At 43.1% G+C, this 16421-nt stretch overlaps 1 pseudogene; it reads right to left on the bottom strand.

The window, feature by feature from the left end:
- Positions 1 to 782: 782 nt before the first annotated feature.
- On the bottom strand, positions 783 to 900 carry LOC126102327 (5S ribosomal RNA; annotated as a pseudogene).
- Between the last annotated feature and the right edge of the window lie 15521 nt (positions 901 to 16421).

Raw genomic sequence — 16421 nt, 5'->3', positions numbered from 1 at the left:
GCACACCGTATCCGGCGAAGGAGATCTTCACATCACTCACTGCGCCGTCTCTGTGCTTAAATTTTCGTGTTCCACCATGTGTGGACACAAGGGTTTCACACCGTATTAGTATTTTTAACTTTACGAATAAACTATACAAAGTAAAATCGAGCATCAGCCCCTCTAGTTCCTCCTCCTCTATACGCAGTTCGTCGAACATCCATTCTTCGATTTCAAAGGCCGTCGGACTCACGTATTCTCGATCGAATTGCAATTGCAACGTCGTCTTCGAGCGGTTATACGTCGTCATCGTGACTTACCGAATCGTTGGATCGTGCGTTAGCAGCGAAACAGCTGCGGCTGGCGCGGGGGGGACCCTGCAGGCGGCGGGCGCGGGCGCGGCGCGGCGCGGTAGGATGTCGGGCGGCGACGGCTCGGCAGCCGCTAATCCTCGGCTACCTGGGACGCACAATAGCGAGCAGCACACGTGTTGCCAGGCGGCCAGCCAGCAATTTTAATGGCCAGTAGTGTAATATCGAGTTACGAATTTCAAATGCAATTGCCCTTTCGTAATTCCGGTCGAACATGCATTGCATGGCGTCACCACAGTTTATTGTTGCCATAGCTTCCAGAAACAGTCACTTTTATTCCTGCCTCTTATATCTAAAGACCATCGCAAAGGCGATGAGCGCTGCAGCTCGCACTGCGAACACGGCAGGTGGCTGGCGCGGTGCGGGGTCGGCCCGTTGGTCTCCCGGCTTCGGCGGGGCGGCCCGCAACCCTCAGCTACCTGCCACTCAGTGCAGCGGCGGCACACGTGCTCCCAGGCGGTCACCCATCCAAGTTCTAACCCGGCCCGATGTTGCTTAAGTTCGGGGATCGGACGAGAACCGGTGTATTCAACACGGTATGGCCGTTGGCAATACCTAGGAGCTAGCGAATAGGCTTGGTGTCTTCCACTTACTTATTCACCCAGTAAGCGCTATGGCAGATAAACCGCAACATAAGAGGCGACAGTAGTTGTACTTCCCATGTGGAACCACTTTCGTGGACTCAAAAGGATTAACTGATATTCTTATGTCACATCCCAAGCGAAAATCACTCAGTATTAAACTGAAATGACACAATGATATCAAGTGAATTTAGCAGTATAGTTCTGTGCCATCAAGGAAGTAACTCGTCGGTCACAGAGTCGCCAAACATATTCTGCGCTGTTGCCAAGTTTCAGTTATACCGCCAGGAAGGATACCAGCTGATGTGTTCTGTGAGTGACCTCGGAAGTGACTATAGCTTCGTCTCAAAGTTGCGGGGTGACAAGGGCCGCAAGATCCTCATTATATGTCAATGAGTCTTATTAACATTTCTGTAACTAGGTTGAGGGGCTAGAGTGCAATTACTTGTAATACATCGATGCACTGAATGGAAACTAAATGTCATAAATTAATAACTGCGGCAATTATTTGTGTTTTACTGACTTAATCGGACCGAAACCTTGAAAGGGTATTTACCAGAAGCGAGTCACAGTTTCGGAGCTTCTCCAGTGGTTGAGTTGGCAACGTATATTTACTGTACAATATTGTTATTGAGATCACTGTCATTGGCACATCCACCAGAAGACAGGCATGGCCTGGTTTATTGTTGTCAGCTTTCCTGACGGATATTCTGCCTTCGTTCGTAACGTGAAGATTTAGGGTGAATTCGAACATTCCATATGGCGAAAATTTGATGTTTCTATTCTTCCAGCTCTAACATTCAAATAACAGTTACAATAAGCGACAGAAAAGCGCCTGTGAATCAACAGTTAATAATGCAATCATAATTAGTGAAGTCTGACAGATTCCATCTGTCACCTGATAATTCTGAAAAACTACTTTTTTCATCTTCACAGCACCACACTATGAACTCAAGGGTTTCATAGGATACCTATACTTAATTTCGTTGTGATCGTTTTCAATGACAGCACGGGAGGAGCAAAACGATCTGACTTGAAACATACTTTTCCAGCGGGATTTGAATCTTTGGCTACAGTTGCAGTAGCACGTCCACTGAGGTATCAAGAATGTGAGCAATTATTCATTGCTATAGTATAGGCTAGGGCAGAGAGAAGCAGGTTTCCGACAAAGTAAACAATGAGAGACAGTGTCGCTATCACTTATTAAGCAGGAATTGTTCAGAAAATTACAACTATATGTAGTGAAATGAGTAGGTTGATGCAGCTCCGGTCCGGCACTATCACTGAGTTGCCTAACATTTTCCGAATAGCACTTAAGATAAAAATGTGTGTGTGTGTGTGTGTGTGTGTGTGTGTGTGTGTGTGTGTGTGTGTGTGTGTGTGTGTTCTTTCGGACATTTCCGAAAGAACAGACACTACGAATCGAAATAGAGAGCCTTGTTAGTCAATTAAAGATTGAATGTTCAGGCTGTCATGCGAATTAAAATAGAACAACGGCGTCGGATGAAAATTTGTGCCTGACCAGGTTCGAACCCGGATTCGTAGTGTCTTTTCTTTCGGACATTCCCGAAAGAACGGACACCACACATATATCCATATACAGGGGGTTATATAGAGCATTTTTTCTGCAATTTGTCTATACCACCACCTCCTACAATATTTACTATTCCTCCTCAAAAATCCTGTATAATTATTTGGGTGTAGACGGGTCATCGAAAGTTTTCAGTGCTAGACGCACAACATCGTCCGAACCCTAGCGGGAATACAGTGTGGCCACGAGCGAGTGGAATAATGGCCACGGCTGGGGGATAGGTTCACATGGCTCTGAGCACTATGGGACTCAACTTCTGAGGTCATCAGTCCCCTAGAACTTAGAACTACTTAAACCTAACTAACCTAAGGACATCACACACATCCATGCCCGAGGCAGGATTCGAACCTGCGACCGTAGCGCTCGCGCGGTTCCAGACTGTAGCGCATAGAACCGCTCGGCCACCCCGGCCGGCTGGGGGCTAGGGGTAACGCGTGTGTAGACAGGTGCTGAATAGAGGTTGACTGCTGTATCCCGACAGTGCCCACCGTCGGAGGTTCGAGTCCTCCCTCCGGCATGGGCGTGTGTGTTGCCCATAGCGTAAGTTAGGTTAAGTAGTGTGTAAGCTTAGTGACCGATGACCAAAGCATCTTGATCTCATAAGTTCTTACAAACGAATTTTCAAAATTTTAAGTCCAAAATACTGCATCTCAGTTCTTACAATGGTGCAATAGGTGCGCAGTGGCTAGCTGTAACTGAAGAGAGACTCCAACTCGGATTGTGGTTAATGGCGTAATAACCTAAATTGTGAATATATTTCTGAATGAATATTTGTTATGTATTTTACCGTCGCCCTTTTCACTGTTATAAGTTATGTTCTACAAGGAACGCACGCCATTGGAGACGGCAATCTGTAATCATTTTACCTTAATTACTACTTCAATTTTGTTCCACAATTTAAAGGCATATATGGGTGCAAACATGGAATACATGGGAATAATGCAGCTGCTCAGTGACAGGTATGGGGGAGGCATTGAGGCCAGGCCTCGGATCTTCGACCCCTGCCCTCTTTCCCTCCGCCTACCTGGTGCTGAAAGTCTTCTCAAACTTAAAAAAAAAAAATAATAATAATAATAGTGCAGTGGTCAGCATGTCTGTTTAGTAAGCAGGAGGTCCAGGTTCGAAGCCCAGTCCGTCACAAATATTCATCTGCCGTCATAGCTGTATTTCAACGCGCTGTGACACTGTGGACGTCGGTCCTTCGATATTTGAGATGCAATTGTTTCTTGAGGCAATAGAGGTGATTTGCCATCAGTGTAACGGGACTTCAACGGCATCCAACCGTTAGTGATGCTTTGTGCCGGCACTAACCCATGCCATATATTTGCGAATCAGATTGTAGTTCATATTTACTCAAATAACGAATGGTCATTACTTCATACTAAAACAAAAGTTATGATATGAGAAGAGGAAATGACTGATACGCTTCTCAGGAACTTTAGTTTTTGGTGTTTATTTCCTCACTTCATACTAATACAAGGGCGTTAATATGAGAAGAGGAAATGAAATATACGCTTTCAAGACATAATATTTCCTTGTGTGCTACTACTCCATACATGAAAGCCCTGCAGTTAATTTTTGTATGTTGGATAAATTTTGATATCACCTCACATTCCTTTGTGAGATTCTTGGGATTCAAATAGAGTGGACATTTCATCACTGGTTAACATTCTGATGACTAATGACATGATACCCGTTGCAATTACTCCATGGCTCCTGTGAGTAGAGTCTCACGTTGGTTACTATAAGAACACGCAGGCAGTGATATCCGCTCACTGCAGTCAGAGCCAAGGTGATTTCTTTCTGTTTATGGCGAAGCATCTGCTGCAGTGTCCACGCTCAGCCAACATAAACAAATCGCGGCGGCATTGGGCACTGCTGATCGCTGCGCTTGTCGCGAGCCTCGACAACAAGAGCGCAGTGTCTCTGCTAACGATGCTATGGAGTTAATACATCTTACTTAACGTAATACGCAGGTCGTGGGTTGGGTAAAAATTCAGTTTGTAACTTCCCATCGCATTAAAAAATTTTACATTCATATTTGATGCAACATTTATTGTTGGTTGTCTCTCTAATGATGATAATAGTATTGATTAAGATTGTGCGTGAACTCGAAAATACACACACACACACACACACACACACACACACACACACACACATTGATTCCAGTGAGGGTGACATTTACGGTCTGTTGAACGACACATGCACCAGTCAGTTCCTCAGTTGGCGTCGAATGGATGAGATTTTTAAATTACCTTGCTTAGCAAGAATTGTAAGGAGGAGACTGAAAGTAAATGGATTTGCATCTAAAGAGCTGCGACAAAGCGAAGCTTGACCGACTATAGGATAATTGTCCACATGGGTTTGGTGGACGAGTATACTTTTAGTAACATCAACCAGATTTCTCGAAGGCGTAGGGGCACTGATTTCATTAAGTCGTCGACAGTGTAGCGTGATGGTTTACTTCCCACCATACGTTTTCTATATTCGTCCAAAGGTCGCTTGCATTTGTATGTACACATGGCACTGACCGTGTTACCTCTGCCCACATATTCTCTATCTGCTTAATGTTCGGTGATCGTGGAACAAACGGCAACAATTTATCCTTTCTTGGTCCTGAAACCAATCTCGCACTGCTCTGCTATGATGGATGGGGCTCTGCTCCTGTAAATAAACTGTTATCTCGTTCGTTCATATACTTATATTTAAATAACATTTTAGTAATAAGCACATTGTATTATTATTTTCCACAGTGTTTTAGAATTCAGGCCCTGTCATAGATAAGTGATCTAGATTCAACAGTCCGATTAAGAATGTGGTTTACCCAGTCTATCAAATGATGAGAGTCGTATTCGGATATCCACATTAAGCCTGACTGGCTGAATCCGATTAGAACGATCTGGTATCGAAATGAAATTACAGAAATAGGATAATTTGAACGTCTGTATTGCAACAATGCCGCTCACATAAATTCCTATGATGGAGTAACAGGTGGCAACTGCCTAAGAAAAAGTGAGGAATATGTCTACTAGCAGCAACGTAACGTAACTATAACCCATATTTATGTGATGGAAAAACTGAATCGAGCAATGCACTTCTATTTCAGTGGTGGGAAGATGCACCATATCGGATTTGCTGCTGACATGTTGAGAATAATAATAAAAATCCCGTGGGGCCGATAGTGGTACCCTCCCCCATATGGGTAGTACCGAGGAAATCAAATACTTGGGGTGAACCAAATAGTAACACAATCCTGAACGGCCACTCACCCGTTGAACCCAAAATCCAGACACGTCTGAGTGAAAATCACCGCTACTCTGGTCACCGTCTGTTAGCTCAATGAGCTCGGACGAAAATATTTGCTTCCAAAGGCTTCAACACCCTCTGGTCCTGTCCGGTCCTGGTATCACCCAAGTCAAACAAATGAAACACAAGCAAACATGAATTGTGCAAGCAAAGTCAACTTTACCACAGGTGGTACACAACCCGGCTATCGACAGGTGGCAGTTGGATTTTCGGATTCTGGGGAGTCCAGGTTAGCACGGCAGATAATATTGAAGATCTTTTGTAAATTTCCCTACAAGTAGAAAACATGCGTTTGTAAACTACACGCCGCGCGGTATTAGCCGAGCGGTCTGATGCGCGGCAGTCATGGAATATTCAGCTGGTGCCGGCGGAAGTTCGAGTCCTCCCTCGGGCATGGGTGTATGTGTCTTTGTCCTTAGGATAATTTAGGTTAAGTAGTGTGTAAGTTTAGGTACTGATGACCATAGCAGCTATGTCCCATAACATTTCACACACATAATAACTTTTTTTATATAACTAAACATCGATACATTGATCCAAATACGAAAACTAAATAGTCTCACATCATAAATCGACCGACGAAAAACTCTCATCATTGCTCGTCCCAGAACCACGACTAACTGACAATGAAACCTTGCGTTACGGAAACCGTTGCATCTTCAAGAGCAAAATGCAACAAAAGGTAGCGAAAGGGGTATCAATCTTGGGCATGGCATTTCTCGAACACAGATCTATCATCAATTTTGTCAAAGAAATCAGACCCATCAACAATCGACTTATGACTATGCTCATTCAGAGCCCCAGTAAAAAATATACACTCATCAATGGACATGGCCCCACCAACATCGAAAATAAGAAAAACACCAAAAATGTCGAAAATTCTGGAACACACTCGAAAATGCTATCAGCAAAATTCACCAAGATGACGTGAAAATACTAACTGGAGACTTCAACTCTCTATTTGGGACAGAAAAAACCTGTAGATAAATCATTGGTACAAATTCAACACACCGAAACCCATAGACCAACGGCACATGTCTGACTGATATTTGCCAACAATTCAACCACAAAAGGATGTCTTCCCACTTCAGGGAAATACCGTTTCTCAGGTAACATGCTTGGCTACCAGGTGCAAGCTGCTGTCGTTCGCCTTTCTAGACTCGCTGAAAGCCAGATTTTTAATTCTTTTGTAGTAGAGCTACAAGCAGGCAGATACAAACTCAATAAGGGAATCGTAAGACAGCACTCGAGCAAAATTCGTCTTGGTACTTTCAGTAACCCTTACTGTCAGACCGAAAACCTTACGGTACTGCCAATTTCATAATGCCACTTTTGTTTTCTGCCGAGATATGTTTTGTTGTTGTGAATACATAATTTTATCTATGAAATGCCACATATTCATAACACTTGCGAATCATACAGGAAATGAAGTAAATACAGATCTTTTCGAAGTCAAAAGTCGGTAATATCCTACTAATTCGTGTTAGAATAGGATCAATCGTCTTACAGACACTTAATGCATCGCTACAGTCTGGAACCGCGCGACCACTACGGTTGCAGGTTCGAATCCTGCCTAAGGCATGGATGTGTGTGATGTCTTTAGATTAGTTAGGTTTAACTAGTTCTAAGTTCTAGGGGACTGATGACCTCAGAAGTTAAGTCCCATAGTGCTCAGAGCCCTTTGAACCATGTTTGAACTTAATGCTTTATTAAGATAGACTGCCGTCGTGATGTTTCTGTAGTAAGCTGAATTTAATTTGTATTAGTAAAGCGAATATTTTATTTGCATTTTCAATTAGTTTACTAAACGTAACAGTAATCATCAAAGAGAAATTAATCAGCAGCTGAATTTTCTTTCACGATATCTAAAACAATCTGACAATGCTACAGTTGTTTACAAGTTCTACGCCCGTAGAAACCAACTTGTTTTAACAATGTCATTAAACCAAAGTAGTTTTAAGAGTATTTTCGTCTAGAAATGAATCACCTTGACGGTTGATCGATCAAGAACGGGAAAGGTAATAGTCCGCAGCTCGTGGTCGTGCGGTAGCGTTCTCGATTCCCACGCCCGGGTTCCCGGGTTCGATTCCAAGCGGGGTCAGGGATTTTCTCTGCCTCGTGATGACCGGGTGTTGTGTGCTGTCCTTAGTTTAGTTAGGTTTAAGTAGTTCTAAGTTCTAGGGGACTGATGACCATAGATGCTAAGTCCCATAGTGCTCAGAGCCATTTTGGGAAAGGTAATATTTTACGAATATATGACGAGAGGGACAAGTGCTTTAGAGGGAACTTCCCTAACAATACAAGTGTCTGAGAGACGACTTTCCTATCAATCTCCTGGATAGTTTTGTTTCTCAAATCAACAGAGTGAGTTATTATGCAGTAGCACAGGTGATGTAGTTTTGTTGCTCGACTTTCTTATACTGCGACCGAAAGGTGTCTCAGTTGTTGACAACAAATTCAAGCTGTGTTGCACACATCCCTTGGGGCAGAATTCGTAGTATAAAACACGCTTTTGGAGCTATCAAACGTAAAATATTATGTGTTGTGGACTGGCAAGAGAGCCAACCCGGTTTTGAGAGGAAGCCGAAAGGCACGCGTTTTAGCCCACGCAGGCTGGCGTGAGGTCTGGCATAGGTCAAGGAAATTAGAGTAGCAAAAAAGGACGTAGCTGTGGAATACTTAACTTTAATCCATAATTGGTGAACATCGCTCTTGACGGTACATGTTTTACAGCATCAATAGTAACTGGTAATGGCGCCTTGCTAGGTCGTAGCAAATGACGTAGCTGAAGGCTATGCTAACTATCGTCTCGGCAAATGAGAGCGTAATTTGTCAGTGAACCATCGCTAGCAAAGTCGGCTGTACAACTGGGGCGAGTGCTAGGAAGACTCTCTAGCCCTGCCGTGTGGCGGCGCTCGGTCTGCAATCACTGACAGTGGCGACACGCGGGTCCGATGTATACTAACGGACCACGGCCGATTTAAAGGGTATCACCTAGCAAGTGTGGTGTCTGGCAGTGACACCACATTATGTTCACACTACTCTTCACTCTAGTTTACATCTTTTGGTGGGGCTCAGCCTTTCATTTCTTCTTAGGAAGTTAACGATAAAGGCATCATAGCACGTCACCAGTAACAGTACTGCATAGGAATGCTCAATGAGCGACCTGATGGCGTTCAATAATAGTCACTCCGTTGATTTTTGTTGTTTCGAATTAGAGCATGCAATACTCCTACACCAGACTTCTGAACTTTGCCTGTTGAATGCAAATGTCGCATGATGGTAAAATGGTCACATATATCAGTAGTCGAGACTTCCTTAATGTGGAAAATCATTCATGCCAGAACGATCTTTGTTGAAACAAGAATATCTTTTTCTGGCGTATTTTTCCCAAAAGCACTCGCTCCACACACAGTTCCAATCTTTCTAGCTGCTTCCTCTACATTCACCCCTCTGTTATACCGAAAGTAAACATTGTGTTGCAGATGTTACACCTTCTTCCACTTGCGACTCAATTTAACAATGCTTAACTGTAGTTCATGATTTTCAAGTATGCAAAATCCAATGCTGAACTGCAAGATGATAACTAGAACTTCAAATTCGAAAACGACACTTGATACATACACTGAGAGCGTGACGCCGCCTTTACATGGGCGGCGCCGGATTTGAGGCGGCGTGTGGCGTCTGGCCGGTGGCCGGTAGCCGCTGCAGCGGGAGGAAACGCTCGAACGTAAGCTGTTCTGATCGCGTCGCAGCCACGAACTGTACTGCGGAATTGTTTCTGGAATACTTGTTATTGCGGGTGGGTAGAATGTTAAGCGAATTGTCTTCGATGTTCAATGAGACTCATAACTTTAGACCGAAATGTGGAAAAAAAAAATAAAAACAGTTGGACGCCAACATGCGACTCTAAGTTTAGAATGCACGACGATTACCGCAAGACCACGGGCTCACTCCATCCATATCAGCTAGGAAGTAGACAAGACTCCCTCCTAACACTTCCGCATCTTACAGTGTTGCCAGATTGTGCAGATGGCCGGACTTCGAGTTGTCAGGGTCGGTCAGTTTTATTGGCCACTTTAAGTGAACGACTCGGACTTCATCTCTGTGGCGGCCGGCCGGCGGTCAGTTTTTATGTCTAAGACTGTATTTTAATGCTGTGAGAGAAAATAAGTACGACATTTGACAGCAGTTTAACAGCGCCACAGTGGGTCATGCCCAGGCAAAAAATATTTCAAAAATATTTTAAAAATAGTTTTAGTCTTCTGAAGTGAGTAAATAATATATCACTTGAAAGGGTGAAGTTTGAGATTTTTAAAATGCAAAAAAGTAAAAAAATTAACATTTCATGATTTTGAAACTTTCCAGAGCCTCTTAATTCCGAAAAAAGGCGCACAACGGAAAGTAGAAGGCTATAGGGGTATCACACTGCTAAACGCCGATTATAAAATAGCAGCGAGATATGTGACCGACAAATTAAAAACAGTAACGAAGAAATCGTTAACTCTTATCAGACATGTGCTGTGCCCAGAAGAACCATGTTCAAGGGCATAACGTATTACAGGTAAATAATCGGCGCTACTGCAGTGAACAGAACCGAGGCGGCAGTCGTTTCGATTGACTTTAACAAGGCCTTCGACCGAGTGAGCCACGAATATCTGTACAGAGTAGTGGTGGGCAGGAAATCGCGTATCTGTTAGAAATCACAGTGACTGAGAAGTCACAGATATCACAGTAGCAACTTTACAGAATCTAACTGCGATTTCAGTCACAGTTAGCAGTCGCAAGTAGTATTTCATATTCAAAGACGTGAGCCATCTATTGGTCGAATTTAGCACTGCTTTCTGCGATTTCAGTGACAAGTCACAACTAAGAGTCGCAAGTAGCAACTAAAAAGCGCGGTTAACAGTGGCATCTGTTGGCCAAAGTTCGTACTACGTCCATCTCTGCGGTACGCTATGGAGTCCAACTGCGATTTCCGTGACAAGTCGCAACTAAGAGTCGCAAGTAGCAACTAAAAAGCGCAGTTAACAGTGCCATCTGTTGGCCAAAGTTCGTACTACGTCCATCTCTGCGATACGGTATCGGGTCTAACTGCGATTTCCGTGACAAGTCGCAACTAACAAGGGAACATCCCCATCGCACCCCCCTCAGATTTAGTTATAAGTTGGCACAATGGATAGGTCTTGAAAAACTGAACACAGATCAATCGAGAAAACAGGAAGAACGAGAGGGCCTTGGTTCAAATCTGCCCTCAACTGAAAATTTTGCTTTCTTTATTTTCGCAAAGTTATGATCTGTCCGTTCGTTCATTGACGTCTCTGTTCACTGTAATAAGTTTAGTAACTGTGTTTTGCGACCGCACCGCAAAACCGTGTGATTAGTTGACGAAAGGACGTGCCTCTCCAATGGGAACCGAAAACATTTGATCGCAAGGTCATAGGTCAACCGATTCCTCCACAGAAAAACACGTCTGATATTTTGTATACGACACTGGTGACAGCATGTGCGTCACATGACAGGAATATGTTGTCGACCCACCTAACTAGTACACTTGGCGAATGGGTGAAAAGTTTCTTCTACCTTGCCCGATTTAGGTTTTCTTGTGGATGTAATAATCACTCCAAAAAAAGTGATGAAAACATAAGAGTTTTTCACATAAACTGAAAATAAAAAGTTAAAATTTTCGGTCAAGGGAAGATTTGAACCAAGGACCTCTCGTTCCGCAGCTGTTCACGCTAACCACAGGACAACGGCGCTCCGCGCTTCACATTGCCCTTAATATTGCCTATCTTACGTATGGACGACCCAGTTTGTACATTTTGCTCATTTTTTCATAGTTCCACACAACTTCTTCCTGTTTTCTCGATCGATCTGTGTTCAGTTTTTCAAGGCCTATCCACTGTGCCAACTTATAACTAAATCTGAGGGGGGTGCGATGGGGATGTTCCCTTGTAAGAGTTGCAAGTAGCAACTAGAAAGCGCGGTTAACAGTGCCATCTGTGGGTCAAAGTTCGTACTACGGCCATCTCTGCGATACACTATTGAGTCCAACTGCGATTTCCGTGACAAGTCGCAACTAAGAGTCGCAAGTAGCAACTAAAAAGCGCAGTTAGCACTGCCATCTGTTGAGCAAAGTTCATACTACGCTATTCGCTACCGAGTCAAACTGCGATTTCTGTGACAAATCGCAACTAAGAATCGCAAGTAGCAACTAAAAAGCGCAGTTAACATACTTTTCCTAGTGTCATCTGTTGACCGACGTACGCACTTCGTTTTGAGAGCCTTGTGCCTCACGAGATCGATGTGCTGTGTGTCCATATGAAGGGCTTATTTCAATAGTGGTACAAGTCCATTTTTGTTCATTTTGTGATACAGAGTCGTAAAGTTAAATGAGCACTGACAAATCTGCATTTGAGGTACCAGAAATATTCAAGCATATGGCTTCTTGCTAGGGATGAACCTTTATTTATGTTTGTTTGGATCACTAATTTCAGAAGCATTATAGACAGAAAAGTGGAGGTAATGGACTTGTACCACTATTGAAATAAGCCCTTCATATTATATGACGACATGCACATTCAGCATCAGTTATGGTTGGTCAAATGCTGCTGTGACTCTGAATGTATTATATTAATAAGAAGCAACACTGCCTTTTTCTCCTGAAAATATCAAGTAACGTAAAAAATGTGTTTGATTCTGCTTCCAATATGACAGTTTTGGTTAATACTCCACATGCCTACAGGACTTGCAATGTTAACACAGCAGAACTCAGACATCTGTATAAGTGTAGAGAAATGAAAACAGTCATATGAATGCCTCACTTTTGTACCGACACAGTTAAAGACTCGGGAGAAAAGTTTTACACTTGGTGTTCTACAGGGCAACTTTTTGCCGACAATACTACCACCTACATAAGTAAGCTTTTCCTGTGTTACTTTCAAGTAATGCACTTAAGCTATTCCTGATTTAACTGGAAGATCTGTACTTCCCACTTTCATATCAACAGCCTCAAAATGCATATTGTAGACTTCGGGATATGTTACAGGTCAGTGTCACACCAAGATTGCGGAGAAATGGGGGGGGGGGGGGCATGTCACTCTCAAACAAGTGTTTACCAATAAGTAAGTGGCGGAAAATTATGGGTATAGGACGGCTTAAACATGTGGAAAATGAGATTTTTATAATTCGCTCACTGTATTTGACGTTTATTATTCCTTTAAAATCGCACAACAACTTCAATAAAACACAGTTTAATCATTCACACACTTATTTCACAATTATTTCATGTTTAAACTGCAAATCCTCTAAGAGCTGTCTTGAATCTTCACGAGCCTCTCTCAAAAACAGCCTTGATGTGCATAGATACGTACAGCAACCAGTAATCAGTAAGAACTGTCGGCAAAAACACAAGCATTATTAAACAATTTTTGCTGTCATTAATTACTAGCAATATAATTGACAGAGTAGATTGCTAATATTTGCTATAATGAATATCACATTTGCAAGAACGATCTTACTGAAGTAATTAAGTCCATCGAAACGCTTAGAAACTAACCTCTCGTCTGACGAAAACGGTCTAAAGACGCAGTGGCAATTTCTTCAGATCTGTTGACAATGATATTTTGAGTTATCACTTTACTGAGTGGCTGAAATGTAGTTCAGGTACCTGTTAACATAACAATATGTTAGAATTCATTTTCTAAATACGAACTATTACGGTACTGTACGGCTACTTACATATTAATTACACTATTAATATTTTCACAGTTGTTTCTTTAATACAAAATTAAAGCCAACGGAAGAAAAAACGTAAAACATACTTGCCAATGACAGGTTTGTTGAGATGCAATTTTCTGTGTTGACAGATGTAACTTTTTCATACGGTGGTAAGTCGCAGGAATTACAGAAATCGCAGAAGTAGCAGAAGTCACAGAAATCGCAGAAGTAGCAGAAATCGCGGAAGTAGCAGAATCGCATAAATAGCAGTGGCGGAGGGGTACACGACCTATTTTCCTTAACTGCGACTCTTAACTGCGACAAATCACAGTTAAGAATAACAGATAATGAAAAGTAGCATTCACAGAAATCACTGATATCGGAAAATCGCAGTTTAGCCCATGGAGGTAAGAATAGAGGGAGACGAGACAGCTGTGAAGCTATGTGAAGCCGAGGGTAGCCATCTTAATCCGACCAAAACATTGCTGCTGTAAGCTTGTGTGCATAGGCTTGTCGCTCGCTTTTGGAAGGATTTTCGCTATTATGGTGACTTGTGTGGTGTTCGGATGTACGAATCGTTCTGATTGTGATGCGAAATCGAAGGGAATAACATTTCATGTGTAAGTTGTCTCGGTAAGTGTGATTTTACAACTTCATTGTGAATGAACGTGTGCTACATCGGTACTTATACTATAGCGTGTTTTTCTCCTATATGATTTTAGATTTCCTAAAAATGAAAGTCGAAAAGCTCTGTGGGAGAATGCCGTGAGGAGGAAGAATTGGCGTACGTCTAAATGGATGTTCTCAGCATTTCCGAGAAGAGGACATAGACCAAACTTCCCTTTCAACAGCAAGGCTCCGAGAAAATGCTGTACCATCAGTTTTCCCTACACACCCAAAACATTTGCAAAAGGTATGTTAATTCAAAGAATTAAATTCTTAGTTTTCAAGTTCACGTTTCAGTATAATATGTACGTATCGTCGATAATCGAAGTGTTGAGTAACTCACTTTGTCTTCATCATGTACCAAATTAAAAGCTAACACTACATTAACTGGCGTAAAGTATAGGCCTAAACAGGACACTGTGTAGATTTGCCATTCTATGTACCGTATTTCAGTAAATATTGGTGGTAATGAACCGTGTTTCCCAGTAGTGTAACGTAACTGAAATGTCCCAGTACGTATTTCAAACAAGATATATTTATGGGGCTTTGGAGGGAGGGTATAGCTAACTTAGTTTTCAGTTTCTATTATTTAGTTTGTGATACACGTTTATTAGTGAATTAACAAAATTGTATCGTTTACATTGAAGGCTAGCTATTCGTAATATTACATTAAAAACTATTTTTAATCAGAAGAAACGCGGAATTTCGCCTTTACGAGATTTTATTTTAAACAAAAACTTTGAAAGAACCAATCTGATTACGTTACATGAGTATATGGTGCAATTAGCGACTGTAATACATGCAGCGCTATAGCACACTGGCAATGTTTTGGTCAGAGTGTCATGGCAGCGAGCCACGCCCCCATGGCTTCAAAACGTAGTACGGCTGGGAAACGTAGCGCCATCTCCCCTTATTCTTACCTCCATGGTTTAGCCCATCACTAGTACAGAGTGCTGGGAAAACTAGGGTCGGTGACACCTACGTCCTGAGCAGCGCCACTTCAACGGCGTCAGAGAGCGGCCGAAACACGAAACCTGTGCGAGGCCGGCGGCCGGTAAGGCAGGGACGGTCGCTCTCGATGGCGCTCTCTCGACCCCCTGGTGCCAACATCGACAACTCCATCCACGGAATGACTTTGAATGGCACGACAATCAAATGCAAAGCCAACGCCGACGACGTGGGATTTTTCACAGAAGGAAAAGCACATCTTCCGAGAATGTAAGAAGCCTTACGAGACTTCGAACAGGCGGCAGGGACAGAAATTAACCCGGCAGAAACCGTACTCGTACCACCCGCAACAGACGCCGAAACGAGGATGGTGCACGGTACTCTGCGCTCGAAACGCACGAGTGCCCGGGGCTGCAATTATACTCGTGTCCCAAGAAAATGGCGGCACAAAACTGCAATGAAAGGCCTTGCCAGAACTAACGGGAACAAAGAGCTGGATCTGTTCCAAAACGCGGGACTCATCAACGAGCAGCTACTCTCAAAAGAGTAGTTTCTGGCGCAAGTAACAAACCCGCCATAAGAGGATTGTGAGAGCCATAGAAGGGGCAATACACACTGCCTTCTACGGCGCCGCGAAATCTTCGAAGTGCAGCACACCGAGTGCACACTGGGAAGACACGAAGGGGGACTGGGCCTCGTCGACTCGCAGAGAAAACGCGCGGCACTCTCGATCCATCGTTGAAGTAGCACGGTAGAAAGAAACCCGAACTGCCTACCGGCCGTCGTTTTAAACACACACTGGCCAGAATCAGAAAGACCGCCCGTAAATATAGTACAGATACCATTCAAGTCGAAGTATATCGGAGAATTTTCGCTGCAAAAAGCACACGCAGTGAAAACAGCCGACGACCCACGCACAAGAAGAACTAGAAATCTGTTCGCAGAACTAATAAGAGAAGCGCGACTCAACAAAATCTAGATTAAAAAAACGCAATCAAAATGGAAGCAAGAACCTCGAAGAAGTCGCCTTAAATTCAGCGATAAAAACAACCTGGTACGAAGTCATTAGTGACGCCGTACTAACAAACGAAGAACTAGCGGCAACCAAGCTCTAGACCGTCGAATAAATGTCAAGTTTGTGATTGCACTGACACCTCAGAGCACCGATTCCAATGCGGGAACGCACCAAAAATATGGGAAGCGTGCAAATGGATGCTGGTGCTAATAAACAAAACGACACCGACGAGCATAAAACTG

Source organism: Schistocerca cancellata, chromosome 9 (assembly GCF_023864275.1).
Source record: "Schistocerca cancellata isolate TAMUIC-IGC-003103 chromosome 9, iqSchCanc2.1, whole genome shotgun sequence".
NCBI classification, from domain to species: Eukaryota; Metazoa; Arthropoda; class Insecta; order Orthoptera; family Acrididae; genus Schistocerca; species Schistocerca cancellata.
The sequence above is the reverse complement of the archived record's forward strand: the minus strand, read 5'-3'. Positions and strand labels throughout refer to the sequence as shown.